Consider the following 12,455-nt stretch of genomic DNA (forward strand, 5'->3'; position numbering starts at 1 on the left):
TAATGCTTAAGCAATCTTTTGTTAGCCACTTTGATGCGTGGGATGCGTTTTTACATTGAGCAATAGAAAACACAAAGGAAATGTTAATCCCATTCAAGAGCAAATTCGTAGCTCATCTGTGAAATTAAAATGTGGTTATGTAATTAATCTTTAGTGTGGACAGAAAAATAGAGATTGTGCAATAGTGCAATAGTGTCATCAAATTATACAGACCTGATGAGCGTCATCTAAAGAAAAAGATTAGTTATTTGTCCTGTGTACGTCAAACACCAAAACATACAGTAAAATGCTTTGTTCACGCCAACAACCAACATAGTCTGAGGATTGTGCTTGGGACAGCCTGCAAGAGTGCCATACCTCTGGCTCCAAAATTGAATGCCCAGACCTCACTAGCCCTAACCATACATGTTTGGAATGTGGAAGGAAACCAGACCACCCAGAGGAAACCTACGTGATCAGAGGGAGAACGTACAGACTCCTCAAAGACAGAGGCAGAAATTGAACCCTGATTGGCACTGTAAGACGTTGCACTGACTGATATGCTACTGTACTGCACGAAGGTTTTCTGTTGCCGGGATTCCGAGGGTCCTCTAGAAGATGCTGATGTTCTGGGGAAGATTTAGAGTGTCTGTGGTGTTCAAACGTAATGTCCTTTCTCAGGGTGAATGTGCCTCATAGGGTGGTCAATGAAGTAGGTTGCTTCAAACTGAGTAAGGCATTAGGTTCTTCAGTGACTTGTAGAGACAAGAACGAAGTGCTTTGAAAACAGAAGCTGGAGAATGTTCAGTGAGGCTGCTGTCCATCGTAACCTCGTAAACATCGAGGAATTTGTGGATTCTGTGATGAGCTACATGGAGGAGTGTACTAAGGATGTTACCATCATGAAACATATCTAGGTGAGGGCAAATCAGAAGCCATGGCTTACTGCAGAGGTCCGTGCACAGCTGAGGGATCTTGATGCTGCCCTTAGGTCGGTGGATGTGACAGCTCTCAGGGAAGCAAGAACGGTGTTTTCCCACTCCATCAGTAAGGCAAAACGGGAGCATCCTCAGAGAATATACAACCACTTCTGTGATACCAGAGACACGAGGCACGTTTGACAGGGAATTCAGAGGATTACAGACTACAAGTCTACTCTGTGTATCTGTGACCAGAATGCCTCACTCTCTGACAAGCTGAATGTCTTTCATGCCTGGTTTTTATGCAAAGAGCAAAGTGCTGGCGAGGAAGGCATCCCTCTCCCCAGAGGAGCAGACACTCCTGGCTGACGCTGAGGTGAGGAACACCCTGGCCGGGGTCACGCACAGCTGTGAGGCCTGTTCATATACCAGGTTGGGTTCTGAAAGACTGCGCTGCCCAACTAACTGAGGTGCTGATGGATATATTCAATGCAAAGCCTTACTCCCAGCTACACTGGATCCTTTCCTGTTTTCCTATCACTCAAATCGATCCACTGATAATGCCCTCTGCCTTCCACTCTGTCCTGTCCCACCAGGAAAATGGAGTCTCGTATGCTAAGCTGCTGTTTATAGGCTTCAGTTTGGCATTTAAAAACATCACACCCCAGAAACTGGTGGGGAGACTGTCCTTGCTGGGTCTGAACACCTCTCTCTGTAACAGGATCTGGGACATCCTAACAGATAGTCCATGTGGCCAGCAATGCCTCTAGTCCTGTTACACTGAGCACTGGCACTCCCTAGGGAGTGTGCTCTGCCCGCTGCTGTTCACTCTGCTGATGCATGAGTGTGTCGCAGGACTCAGCTCAAACCATATCATCAAGTTTGTGGATGACACAACAGTGGTTGGCTTCATCTACAATGATAACGAGTTGGAGTACAGAGGGGAAGTGGAGCGGCTGGTGGACTGGTGTGAGAACACCAACCTAAGCCTGGATGTGGAGAAGACCAAGGAAATGATTGTGGGCTTCAGGAAGGTGGAGACAAACCACCCCCCTCTGGAAATATATGACTCCTCCATAGGGAGAGTTAAGTCCCTTGGAGTTCACCATATGGAGGAACTCACGTGCTCCCTCAACATCACTTCCCTGAGCAAGAAGGCACAGCAGTGTTTCCACTTGCTTAGCAGATTGAGGCAAGTGAGGTCCCCCCCCCCCCCACCAACTTAACTAAATTTTCCAGGAGCACCATTGAGAGCATCCTGACAAGTTGCATCTCCATCTGGTGTGGGAGCAGTCGAGCATTGGACCCGAAGCCCCTACAAAGGACTGTGTGAACAGCAGAGAGGATCATAGGGATCTCCGTACCATCCATTGGGGACATTTATCAAGAGCGCTGCACTTGCTGGGCCCTTAGTATTGTTAAGGATCCCACCCATCCATCCAGCCTCCTCTTTGACTTTCTACCATCAGGCAGGAGACTCCGATGCACAAAATCAACAGTTTCTTCCTTTAGTTTCTTCTGAACTCCCTGCCACATCGCATTTGAAGTGTCACTAGTTAATCTGTTCTGTACCTGTCAATATTTAATTTATGCACTTTACAAATAAACTCTTCTTGGGCTTCCAGCTGGGTACAGGTGTCGAATTTAACCGGTTAGAATCAGGCTGTAAGCCCAAGAAGAGTTTATTCGTCATATACTCCAGGAAACCACTAGATCCTTTTTTATGCACTTTATTTATATATGTGTAATTCATCTGTAGATTTTATCTTTACTATCTTAAATTATTGTGTGTTAATGTGTGTTATGTGTACTACTGTGCCTTACACTCTGCTTCGAGAAACATCATCCCATTTGAGGGTATACATGTATATGGTTAAATGACAATGAACTTGACTCGACTTGCTAACGTTGTTCAGGATGCTTGCAGATTTGTAGAAATGTTCCTGCATTCCCCTGCAGGTTTTTAAATGCTGGAGGAGCAGTGGGAGTGCCATTTTAATTATGTACCTCTTTCTGGTTATTTTTTACCAGGTGCAACCCAGTTGCTCCTAAAGGGGAAGGGCAATGCTGTTAAATGTTAATGAAATATAATGAGGTTTCAACCCGATATAAGAAAGACTCCGTTAATAATTAATGTGCAGAGACTGGGTGAGTGAGTGCCGAGCTTAGGTTTGCCTTCAATCCTGTTATTTAAGGGAGCTTTAGTAACGTTCTTCCTTGACAGGTAACTAGGAGCAAGAGGCTGTGCCCAGAGGCAAGGAGAGTGTTAGAGCAATGGGCTGAAGGAGAACTCATTATTTGAAAATCTTAAAAGAATCACTTTTTTATTTCAACAATAAATTTTATTTATAAAAATAAGAATGCAACTCAGGCTTTTCTTTACAATGAATGTGGCAGCAAACCAATATGTTAGAACGTAAGACTTTAAGACCTAGGAACAGAATTAGGCCATCAGCCAGTCGAGTCTCCTCCTCCATTTCATCATGGCTGAATTATTTTGCCTCTCAACCCAATTTTCCTGCCTTCTCCCTGTAATCTTCGATGCCCTTATTAATCAAGAACCTATCTCTTACCTACAGCCTGTTACGCCACTGGCATTTAGGGCAGCAGAGTAGGTCCTCCATCTCTGTCTGTCCTTGCCACTCAGATGTAGGGGAATTCTTCAATTCTGTTTCCATAACAGATTTGTTTTACCAGTTAGGGTTGTCCGCTCTGAGATGAACCCGCGAACCTGGGGGATTGGTGGACCACTCTTAGTCAGGCCTCTACTCTTTGACCGATTTTGGCATGGGTAACCCTATCAAAAGCCAAAGCATAAATCCCTGACTCCAGCCAGCATAGCTGTCTGGGTCATTGAGGCACACAAGCCTCCAAACCACAACAAGGTCATGGTTCTCTTGGAGGCAAAAAACTATTGACCTCTTCTTTAAATATACCCTATGACTTGCCCTCAACAATCATCTGTGATGCTGAATTCTACCCTCTAGCTAAAACATTCTTCCTTATCTCTGTTCTATAGGGATGTTCTTGTACTCTGAGCTGTGCCCTCTGGTCCTAGACACCCCCACTATAAGAACCATCCTCTCCTTGCACTTTATTTGGACCTTTCAATATTCGATAGGTTTCATTGAGATCCCCCTCATTTTGCCAACTCCAGAGAGCACAGGCCCAGAGACATCAGACACTCCTCATACATTAACCCTTTCATTCCTGGAATCATTGTTGTGAATCTCCTCAGGACTCTCACAACTGCCGCCCATCCCTTCTTAGATAAGGGGCCCAAATCTGCTCACAATACTCCAAGTGCAGTCTGACCAATCCCTTATAAAACCGCAGTATTAGATTCTTGTTTTTATATTCTAGTCTGCTCAAAATGAAAGCAAACACTGTACTGGCCATCCTGACCACCGACTCAACCTGCAAGTCCCTTTGCACCTCAGATTTCTGAAATTGCTCCCTGTTTAGTCTCTGCCTTTATTCCTTTTTCCATGGTGCATAACCATACTCTTCCCTACACTATATTTCTGCTTCTTTGTCCATTCTCTTAAATCCTTCTGCAGACTCAAAACCACCTGCCCCTCCATCTATCTTTGTATTGTCTGCAAACTTAGCCACAAAGCCACCAATACTGTGAAAAGGAGCAGTCCAAACACTGATCCCTATGGAACACACTAGTTACTGGCAGCCAACCAGAATAGGTTTATGCCCACTCTTTGCCTCCTGCCAGTCAGCCAATAATCTATCCATTATAGCATCCTTCTTATAATACCATTTGCTCTTATTTTTGTTGGGAGCCTCATGTGCAGCATCTTGTCAAAAGCCTTCTGAAAATCCAGGTAAACAACATACATTATAGAAACATAGAACATAGAATCATAGAACACCTACAGCACAATACAGCCCTTTCAGCTCACAATGCTGTGCCGAAGATGTACTTACTTTAGAAATTACCTTGGATTACCACTAGTCCTCTATTTTTCCAAGGTCCATGTACGTATCCAGGTGTCTCTTAAAAGACTCTATTGTATCTGCCTCCACCACCACTGCTGGCAACCCATTCCACACACTCACCACTCTGCATAAAAAACTTACCCCTGACATCCCCTCTGTATCTACTTCCAAGCCCCTTAAAACTATGTCCTCTCATGTTAGCCATTTCAGCCCTGGGGAAAAGCCTCTGACTATCCACACGATGAATGCCTCTCATCATCTTATACACCTCTTTCAGGTCACCTCTCATCCTCCGTCACTCCAAGGAGAAAAGGCCAAGTTCACTCAACCTATTTTCATAAGGCATTGTCTCCAATCCAGGCAACATCCTTGTAAATCTCCTCTGCACCCTTTCTATAGTTTTCACATTCTTCTTGTAGTGAGGCGACCAGAACTGAGCACAGTACTCTAAGTGTGGTCTGACCAGGATCCTATATAGCTGTAACAGTACCTCTCAGCTCTTGAACTCAATCCCACGGTTGATGAAGGCAAATGTACTGTATGCCTTCTTAACCACACAGTCAACCTGTGCATAAGCTTCGAGTGCCCTATCAACTTTGACCCCAAGAGTGCCCTATCAACTTTGACCTATCAACTCTGATCCTCCACATTGCCAAGAGTCTTACCATTAATACTATATTCTGCCATCATATTTGACCTACCAAAATGAACCACTTCACACTTATCTGGGTACAACTCCATCTGCCACTTCTCAGCCCAGTTTTGCATCCTATCAAAGTCCCACTGTAACCTTTGACAGCCCTCCACACTACCCACAACACCTCCAACCTTTGTGCCAACAGCAAATTTACTAACCCATCCCTCCACTTCCTCATCCAGGTCATTTATAAAAAATCACGATGAGAAGGGGTCTTAGAACAGATCCCCAAGGCACACCATTGATTACCAATCTCCATGCAGAATATGACACATCTGCAACCATCCTTTGCCTTCTGTGGGCAAGCCAGTTCTAGATCCACGAAGCAATGTCCCCTTGGATCCCATGCCTCCTTACTTTCTCAATAAGCCTTGCATGGGGTACCTTATCAAATGCCTTCTGAAATCCATATACACTACATCTACTGCTCTTCCTTCATCAATGTGTTTAGTAACATCCTCAAAAAATTCAATCAGGCTTGTAAAGCACAACCTGCCTTTGACAAAGCCATGCATAATATTCCTAATCATATTATGTCTCTCCAAATGTTCATAAATCCTGCCTCTCAGGATCTTCTCCATCAACTTACCAACCACTGAAGTAAGACTCACTGGACTATAATTTCCTGGGCTATCCCTACTCCCTTTCATGAATAAGAGAACAACATCCGCAACCCTCCAATCCACCGGAACCTCTCCTGTCCGCATTGATGATGATTGTTGATAATCATTGCCAGAGGCTCAACAATCTCCTCTCTTGCTTCCCACAGTAGCCTGGTGTACATCTTGTCTGGTCCTGGCGACTTATCAAACTTGATGCTTTCCAAAAGCTCCAGCACATCCTGTTTCTTAATATCTACATGCTCAAGCTTTTCAGTCTGTACTAAGTCATTCTTACAATCGTCAAGGTCCTTTGCTGTAATGAATACTGACAGAAAGTATGACAAACTTATGATGAATAAACTCTTCTCATGCTTCTAGCCAGGTACAGGCATCGATTATAACCAATGTTTCAATGACAAAATCTGCTGTCTTCCTCAGTGATGATGCCTGGGCATGTCTTGTCTAGTCATATAGCCATGTTCTCAGTATAATTTGTTTATTTGTTTGTTTGCACAATTTCTTCTCTTTTCCATGTTGGTTGTTTGTCAGTCTTTGTTATTTATAATATTTAATAAATTCTATTGCATTTCTTTATTTTCTACAAATACCTGCAAGAAAATGAATCTCAAACTAGTTTGCCACATGCTTCTGAAATCTCGGGTTAAGATTCAGATTCAAGATTCAAGATTGTTTAATGTCATTTCCAATACAGAATTGTGATGAGAACGAAATAATTGTTCCTCTGGACCCGATGCAGCATAAAATAAAACACAAGAAGATAAAAAACACAATAATATAAAGAAAACACAATAAATAAGGTAGTTTATATGGAGGGATTGTTTGCCTGTCCATAAAGTGATGCTAGGCACAAGAGTGCATGTACACAAAGGGACTGACCAAAACGATAAAGTATTAAACACAAATAATTCTTCAGGTGCTGGAAATCCAAGCAACACCCACAAAGCTCTGGGAGATTTCAGCAGGTCAGGCAGCATCCGTAGAAAGGAATAAACAATTGACGTTTCGGGCCAAGCCCTTTCTTTAGGACTGGAAAAGAAGGGGGAAAATGCCAGCATAAAAAGCTGTGAGGAGGGGAAGGAGGACTAGCTAGAAGATGAAAGGTGAAGATACGTGGCTGTGGTAGTGAGTCTGTGTGAGTACACAGTCAATAAGTCAGTAGCAGCGGTGGAGGTGTGCTGAGGTGGGTGGAGGTGTTGATTAGAGTTATTTCTTGGGAAATTAACAGCTTTTGAGTCTGGTGGTCCAGGTGTGGATGCCATGTTTCCTTCTCCCTGATGGGATTGGCTCACCAGTCCGTGAACAGGGTGGGTGACTTCTTCATGGCATTGCTGGCCTTTTGCCAGCACTTTTCCATATATATATATATATATGTTCTGATGGCTATTAGGCTTGTGCCAGTGATACATTGGGCAGTTTTGAAAACCCAGTGTACAGCCTTCCTGTCTGCCAAAGTTTCTGTATCATGAAGTGATGCAGAGCATCAGGTTGCTCTCTACTACGCATCTGTCGAAGGCCATGAGTATGGATGTGCATGGTCCAGCTCTCTTCAGCCTCCTCAGAAAGTAGAGGCATTAGTGAGTTTTCTTAGCAACACACACAAAATGCTAGGGGAACTCAGCAAGCCATGCAGCATCTATGGACAAGAGTAAACAGTTGATGTGGGTGGGAGCTGGGGTGAAAGAAGTGCATGGTGGTAGGCAATAGGTGAAACTGGGAGAGGGGCAGGGGTGAAGGTTTGTTGGAACCTCCTGCTTCACAACCAATCAGGGCCCCAAACAGTCCTACCTGGAGAGGCAACACTTCATCTGTGAGTCTATTGTTTCATTTCATTTCATTTTTCAATCTTTTTATTGATTTTCAAATATACAAATCAGAGGAGGAGTTTAGCAAACAAATAATACAAAAGACATTTAAACAGCAATAATAAAAACGGAAAGTATATAATGTCAAAATCAAATAGGTAAAATATTATGCTGTTACATATACAATGGAAAAAAAACTACCTCCTCATAGCAATCATAAAAAAAGATTGGAAATTTTATTGATAAAGAAAAAAAACCACTAACTGAAAAAAAGAGAAAGAAAAAAAGGAAAGAAAAAGAAAGATAGGGTAGTCCAATTGAGGATAAAATTAGAAAAAGAGAGAAAAAACACATCCTTCCAGTCATCTCTGAACCTTCATGGATAAGGATTTTCCCTAAAGAGAATAAAGAAAAATAAATAAATAAAAATAATTTAAATCATGTGAAAATATTGAATAATGGGTCACCAGACTTGTTCAAAATTAAAGGATGTATCAAATGTCCGGCTTCTAATCTTCTTCAAGCTCAGACATGACATAATGGAGGAGAGCCAATAGAAAACAGTAGGCGGGTTAGATTCTTTCCAGTGCAGCAGAATTGCTCTCCTAGACAGTAAAGTTGAAAAAGCTATCACATGCTGGGCGGAAGCAGACACTTTGTTTGCTTCCTCTGGAATAATCCCAAAAATTGCTGTAAGTGGATTAGGTTGAACATCCATATCTAAAACTTTTGATAATATTCCAAACCCATCCCTCCAAAAATTATTTAAATTTACACATGACCAAAACATATGAATTAGAGTAGCCACTTCTGCGTTACATCTGTCACAAATAGGGCTTATCTTAGGAAAAATATGCACCAATTTATCTTTGGACATATGGGCCTTGTGTACTCTCTTAAACTGAATTAAGATATGGTGTGTGCAGATAGATGAATTATTGACTAAATAATAAATTTTACTCCATTGATCATCTGAAAGTGAATGTTGAAGTTCTATTTCCCAAGTGTGTTGAACCCTTTCATTAGGCGACATGTGAGCATTCATTAACTGTTTATAAATGATAGCTATTAATCATTTTTGAAAAGGTTTAAACTGAAAAATAACATTAGCCAAATTTAAAGAGCAGGCCAAGGGGTAATTAGGTAAAAAATCACGTAAAAAATTCCTAACCTGTAAATATTTAAAAAAAATGTATTAGAGATATTATATTTATCCATTAACCATGAAAAAGACATTAAACAGCCTTGTAAAAACAAATCTAAAAAAGTTTTTATTCCCTTAATTTTTCATGTTAAAAAAGCCTTATCCAAAGTTGATGGTTTAAAAAAGAAATTAGAATAAATATTAGTAGAAAGTAGAAAATCACTTAATTCAAAAAATCTACGAAATTTAAACCAAATTTTTAAAGTATGTTTAACAATTGGGTTGAGAGCTTGTCTACCTATTCTGGAGAGCGAAAATGGAAGAGGAACTCCTAATAAAGAAGCTATCGAAAATCTCATTACTGAATTTTCCTCCAGCTGTAACCATGAAGGGCGAACTTGGCCGTTTATATCATAAATCCAAAAAGTAATATAATGAATATTAATTGCCCAATAATAAAATCAAAAGTTTGGTAAAGCCAGTCCTCCATCTTTTTTTGATTTTTGCAATAAAAGTTTATTCACTCTAGAGCTGTTATTATTCCAAATATAAGAAAAAATCAGAGAATCTATTTTATCAAAAAATGTTTTTGGAACAAAAGAGGGAACTTCTTGAAATATATATAAAAATTTTGGTAGAATAACCATTTTTATAGCATTTATTTGACCTATCAATGGCATTGATATAGGTGACCATTTAGTTGAGTATATTCCACTAAAGGGAAGAAATTATACCTATATAGGTCTTTAAAATTTTTAGTAATTTTGATACCAAGGTAAGTAAAATGGTTTTTGGCAATATTAAAAGGTATTTGATAATAATCAGAATAATTATTAATATGTGAATTATGTTTATATCCAGAAAAAGTACTAAATTCCATAAATATAGATAACACAGAAGGAATAGATTTCTTAGGATTTGAAATGTAAACTATTAAGTCATCCGCGTATAATGAAACCTTATGTAATTTATCCCCTCTCCTAATACCCTGCACAGAATTAGAATCCTACCAGGAGAGGCAACACTTCATCTGTGAGACTATTGGAGTCATCTGCTGTATCTGGTGCTCCTAGCGTGGCCTCCCATATATCGGTGAGACCTGGCATAGACTGGGAGACTGTTTCACTGAGCACCTACACTCAATGAGGGACAATAAGGTTGGTCTGAGTATTTTTTTTTAGCGGGTGATGAAGAGAGAAGACGCTGGGGAGAACCGGTCATACCATACGATCTGGTGGGAGACCTGTTTGTTCGAGATGGATTGCGAGTGACATTCAGAAGGTGGTGTGGGCGTTCACGTTGACCAAGGACCCAGCGCGTGAGTGACAGAGAAGTTCAAGATGAGCTCCAATTTGTGCACATTTGAATGTTTGGTTAGAATGGGCCCTTTTCTTTTTGTTATTTTTTTATAACCCTTTAATTAAGTTAAGATTCATAAATATAATTCCTTTAATTGTATGCAGTGTACTGTCTGTTATTTCATGGCACTAATCACACAGCAGCCACACAAGCCGGGGTTTCGGGTGGAACGAGCTGTCTCAATCGCATGAGTTTGGCGGGACTTGAGAGTGTCTTCCCTAGACTTACGCAGCAAAGGGAACCAGGTGCTTTATTCTGGGGGGTTTTCAGGATCGATTTTGTTGGATTCTCTGTGATTGCCCTAAACAGTGGGTTGAGTGTTTAAGTCCACATTAAACTATTGTTTGGTAAAGTGATTATGATATGTGGTTATGGATGCTGCAGGGGTTGAGCAGAATTTTGACAAAATGGCGGGCAAAGACTTTGTTCTAGTTCAGACTATCGCTGACGTAATGGCAGTTGGACTGCCTCGTGCTATTGGGGCGCCGGGAGAGGAGGGGCCATGGGCTGTCCATACTTTCTGGGAGGAGGGGAGTGTAGGTGAGTGGGCTGAATTGCAAGCTGAACCTCCTGTAGTTGGGGGCGGAGACTTCAAAGACAGGTCGCTCTCGTTCCTCTGGAGCAAGGGGAAGATTTGAAATGTCTAATGAGTGAGGAGTGAGAATTCTGAGTTGGTATCAGCCCTTACCTCTCTGGCGAATACATGGCCCAGTGCACAGGCAGAGGGTCCTAGCTATCGAGAGCGGAGAATGTTCTCAGGGGTGAAGCCCACCCCCTGAGGGGGATGAGGAGTATGAGACTTGCACAGAGCGGACCTCTCAGATGCTGATGAGTGGCAGTGCTCTGATGACGTAAAAAAACAGCGATTGGTTAAAAGTTTGAAGGGCCCAGCTGCTGACATAGTGAGGTCCGTAAAGACACAGAACCACTTGGTACTTCTGAGGGCTACATGCAAGCACTAGAAAATGTGTTCAGTGTGACGGGAAGCCCAAAGGAGTATATGACGGGGTTTCAGAACATGTTTCAGGAGAAGGGGGAGAAACCTACATTTTCTGGCTAGCGAGGCAGCTGAGTTGCTTGAGGCGTAATGGGCCATTCAAACGGCTGAGGTGTATCAGTTAAGAATGGGCCAAGTGGCGAAAAGTGCCCAGGCACCAGGGCTGATTGCTTGGGGTCTCCGAATGTCTCGTAAGATGTGCCTCCTTCCTTCGTTTGCTGAGCTGATCAGAGAAGTAAGAGAGGAGGAGAATGCGATGGCGGTGCGGGTGGCCTCTGTCAGCAAGGTACAGCCCTCAGTAGTCGTCCCCTTGACTGAAGTGACTGCTGATAACCCATTTCAGAGAACGGTAAAGGAGCTCGTGGCAGTGATGTCCTGGTTGTTTTTGACAGGTGCGGCCACTCTACACGATGAAGCCATCAGGGTGTTGGACTCCCTGAGGGGACAGACTAACCCGAGGGCTGCAAGTGAATGGGGTCCAGCAAGAAGGGGAGTGACTGGTATTGTCTGTTATAACTGTAGTGAAGAGGGACACATCAGGCAAAAGAGTGTGAAGGGCAGGAAAACCCTCGGAGAGTGTGCCCCCAGGTACCTAAGCAGAGAGACCCAGTGAAGGGAATGGCCTGGCATCTCTGGGGAAAAACGTTCCCAGCAATATATAAAGGAACACCCTAAAGCAAAATATCCTATTCCTGAAGGCTTAGTGGGGCCATGCTCCAGTGTGTCGCTACAGATTGAGGGTATTTATTCTAGACCCATAATTGCCACCAGCTCTCAGGTTGCTCTGCTTCACTGTTCGTTTTACAACTGGTATTTGATGCATTTAGCATTGACGCCACTCAATACGCTAGAGATCTGGGGTCTTAGCATGTACGACTATCCGTACGATGATTACTTGTAATTGAAGCTGGAGGTTTCGGAGGCAGATGTGGGAGTAGCTGAGGTCCTTGATACGTTAGTGCTGGTTTGCCTGGAACCAGTTG

The 12,455-nt window shown here is 42.4% G+C and overlaps 1 long non-coding RNA gene across 1 annotated transcript; it reads left to right on the forward strand.

Annotated features, from left to right (window-relative positions):
• The first annotated feature begins 290 nt into the window (after positions 1 to 290).
• LOC132401299 (uncharacterized) lies at positions 291 to 10,574 on the forward strand. Its single transcript, XR_009514548.1, has 2 exons — positions 291 to 1,275; positions 10,113 to 10,574. It is a non-coding gene; the product is annotated as an uncharacterized LOC132401299 (long non-coding RNA).
• Positions 10,575 to 12,455: the final 1,881 nt, after the last annotated feature.

The sequence above is a fragment of the Hypanus sabinus genome, chromosome 1, assembly GCF_030144855.1.
Source record: "Hypanus sabinus isolate sHypSab1 chromosome 1, sHypSab1.hap1, whole genome shotgun sequence".
Taxonomy (NCBI): Eukaryota; Metazoa; Chordata; class Chondrichthyes; order Myliobatiformes; family Dasyatidae; genus Hypanus; species Hypanus sabinus.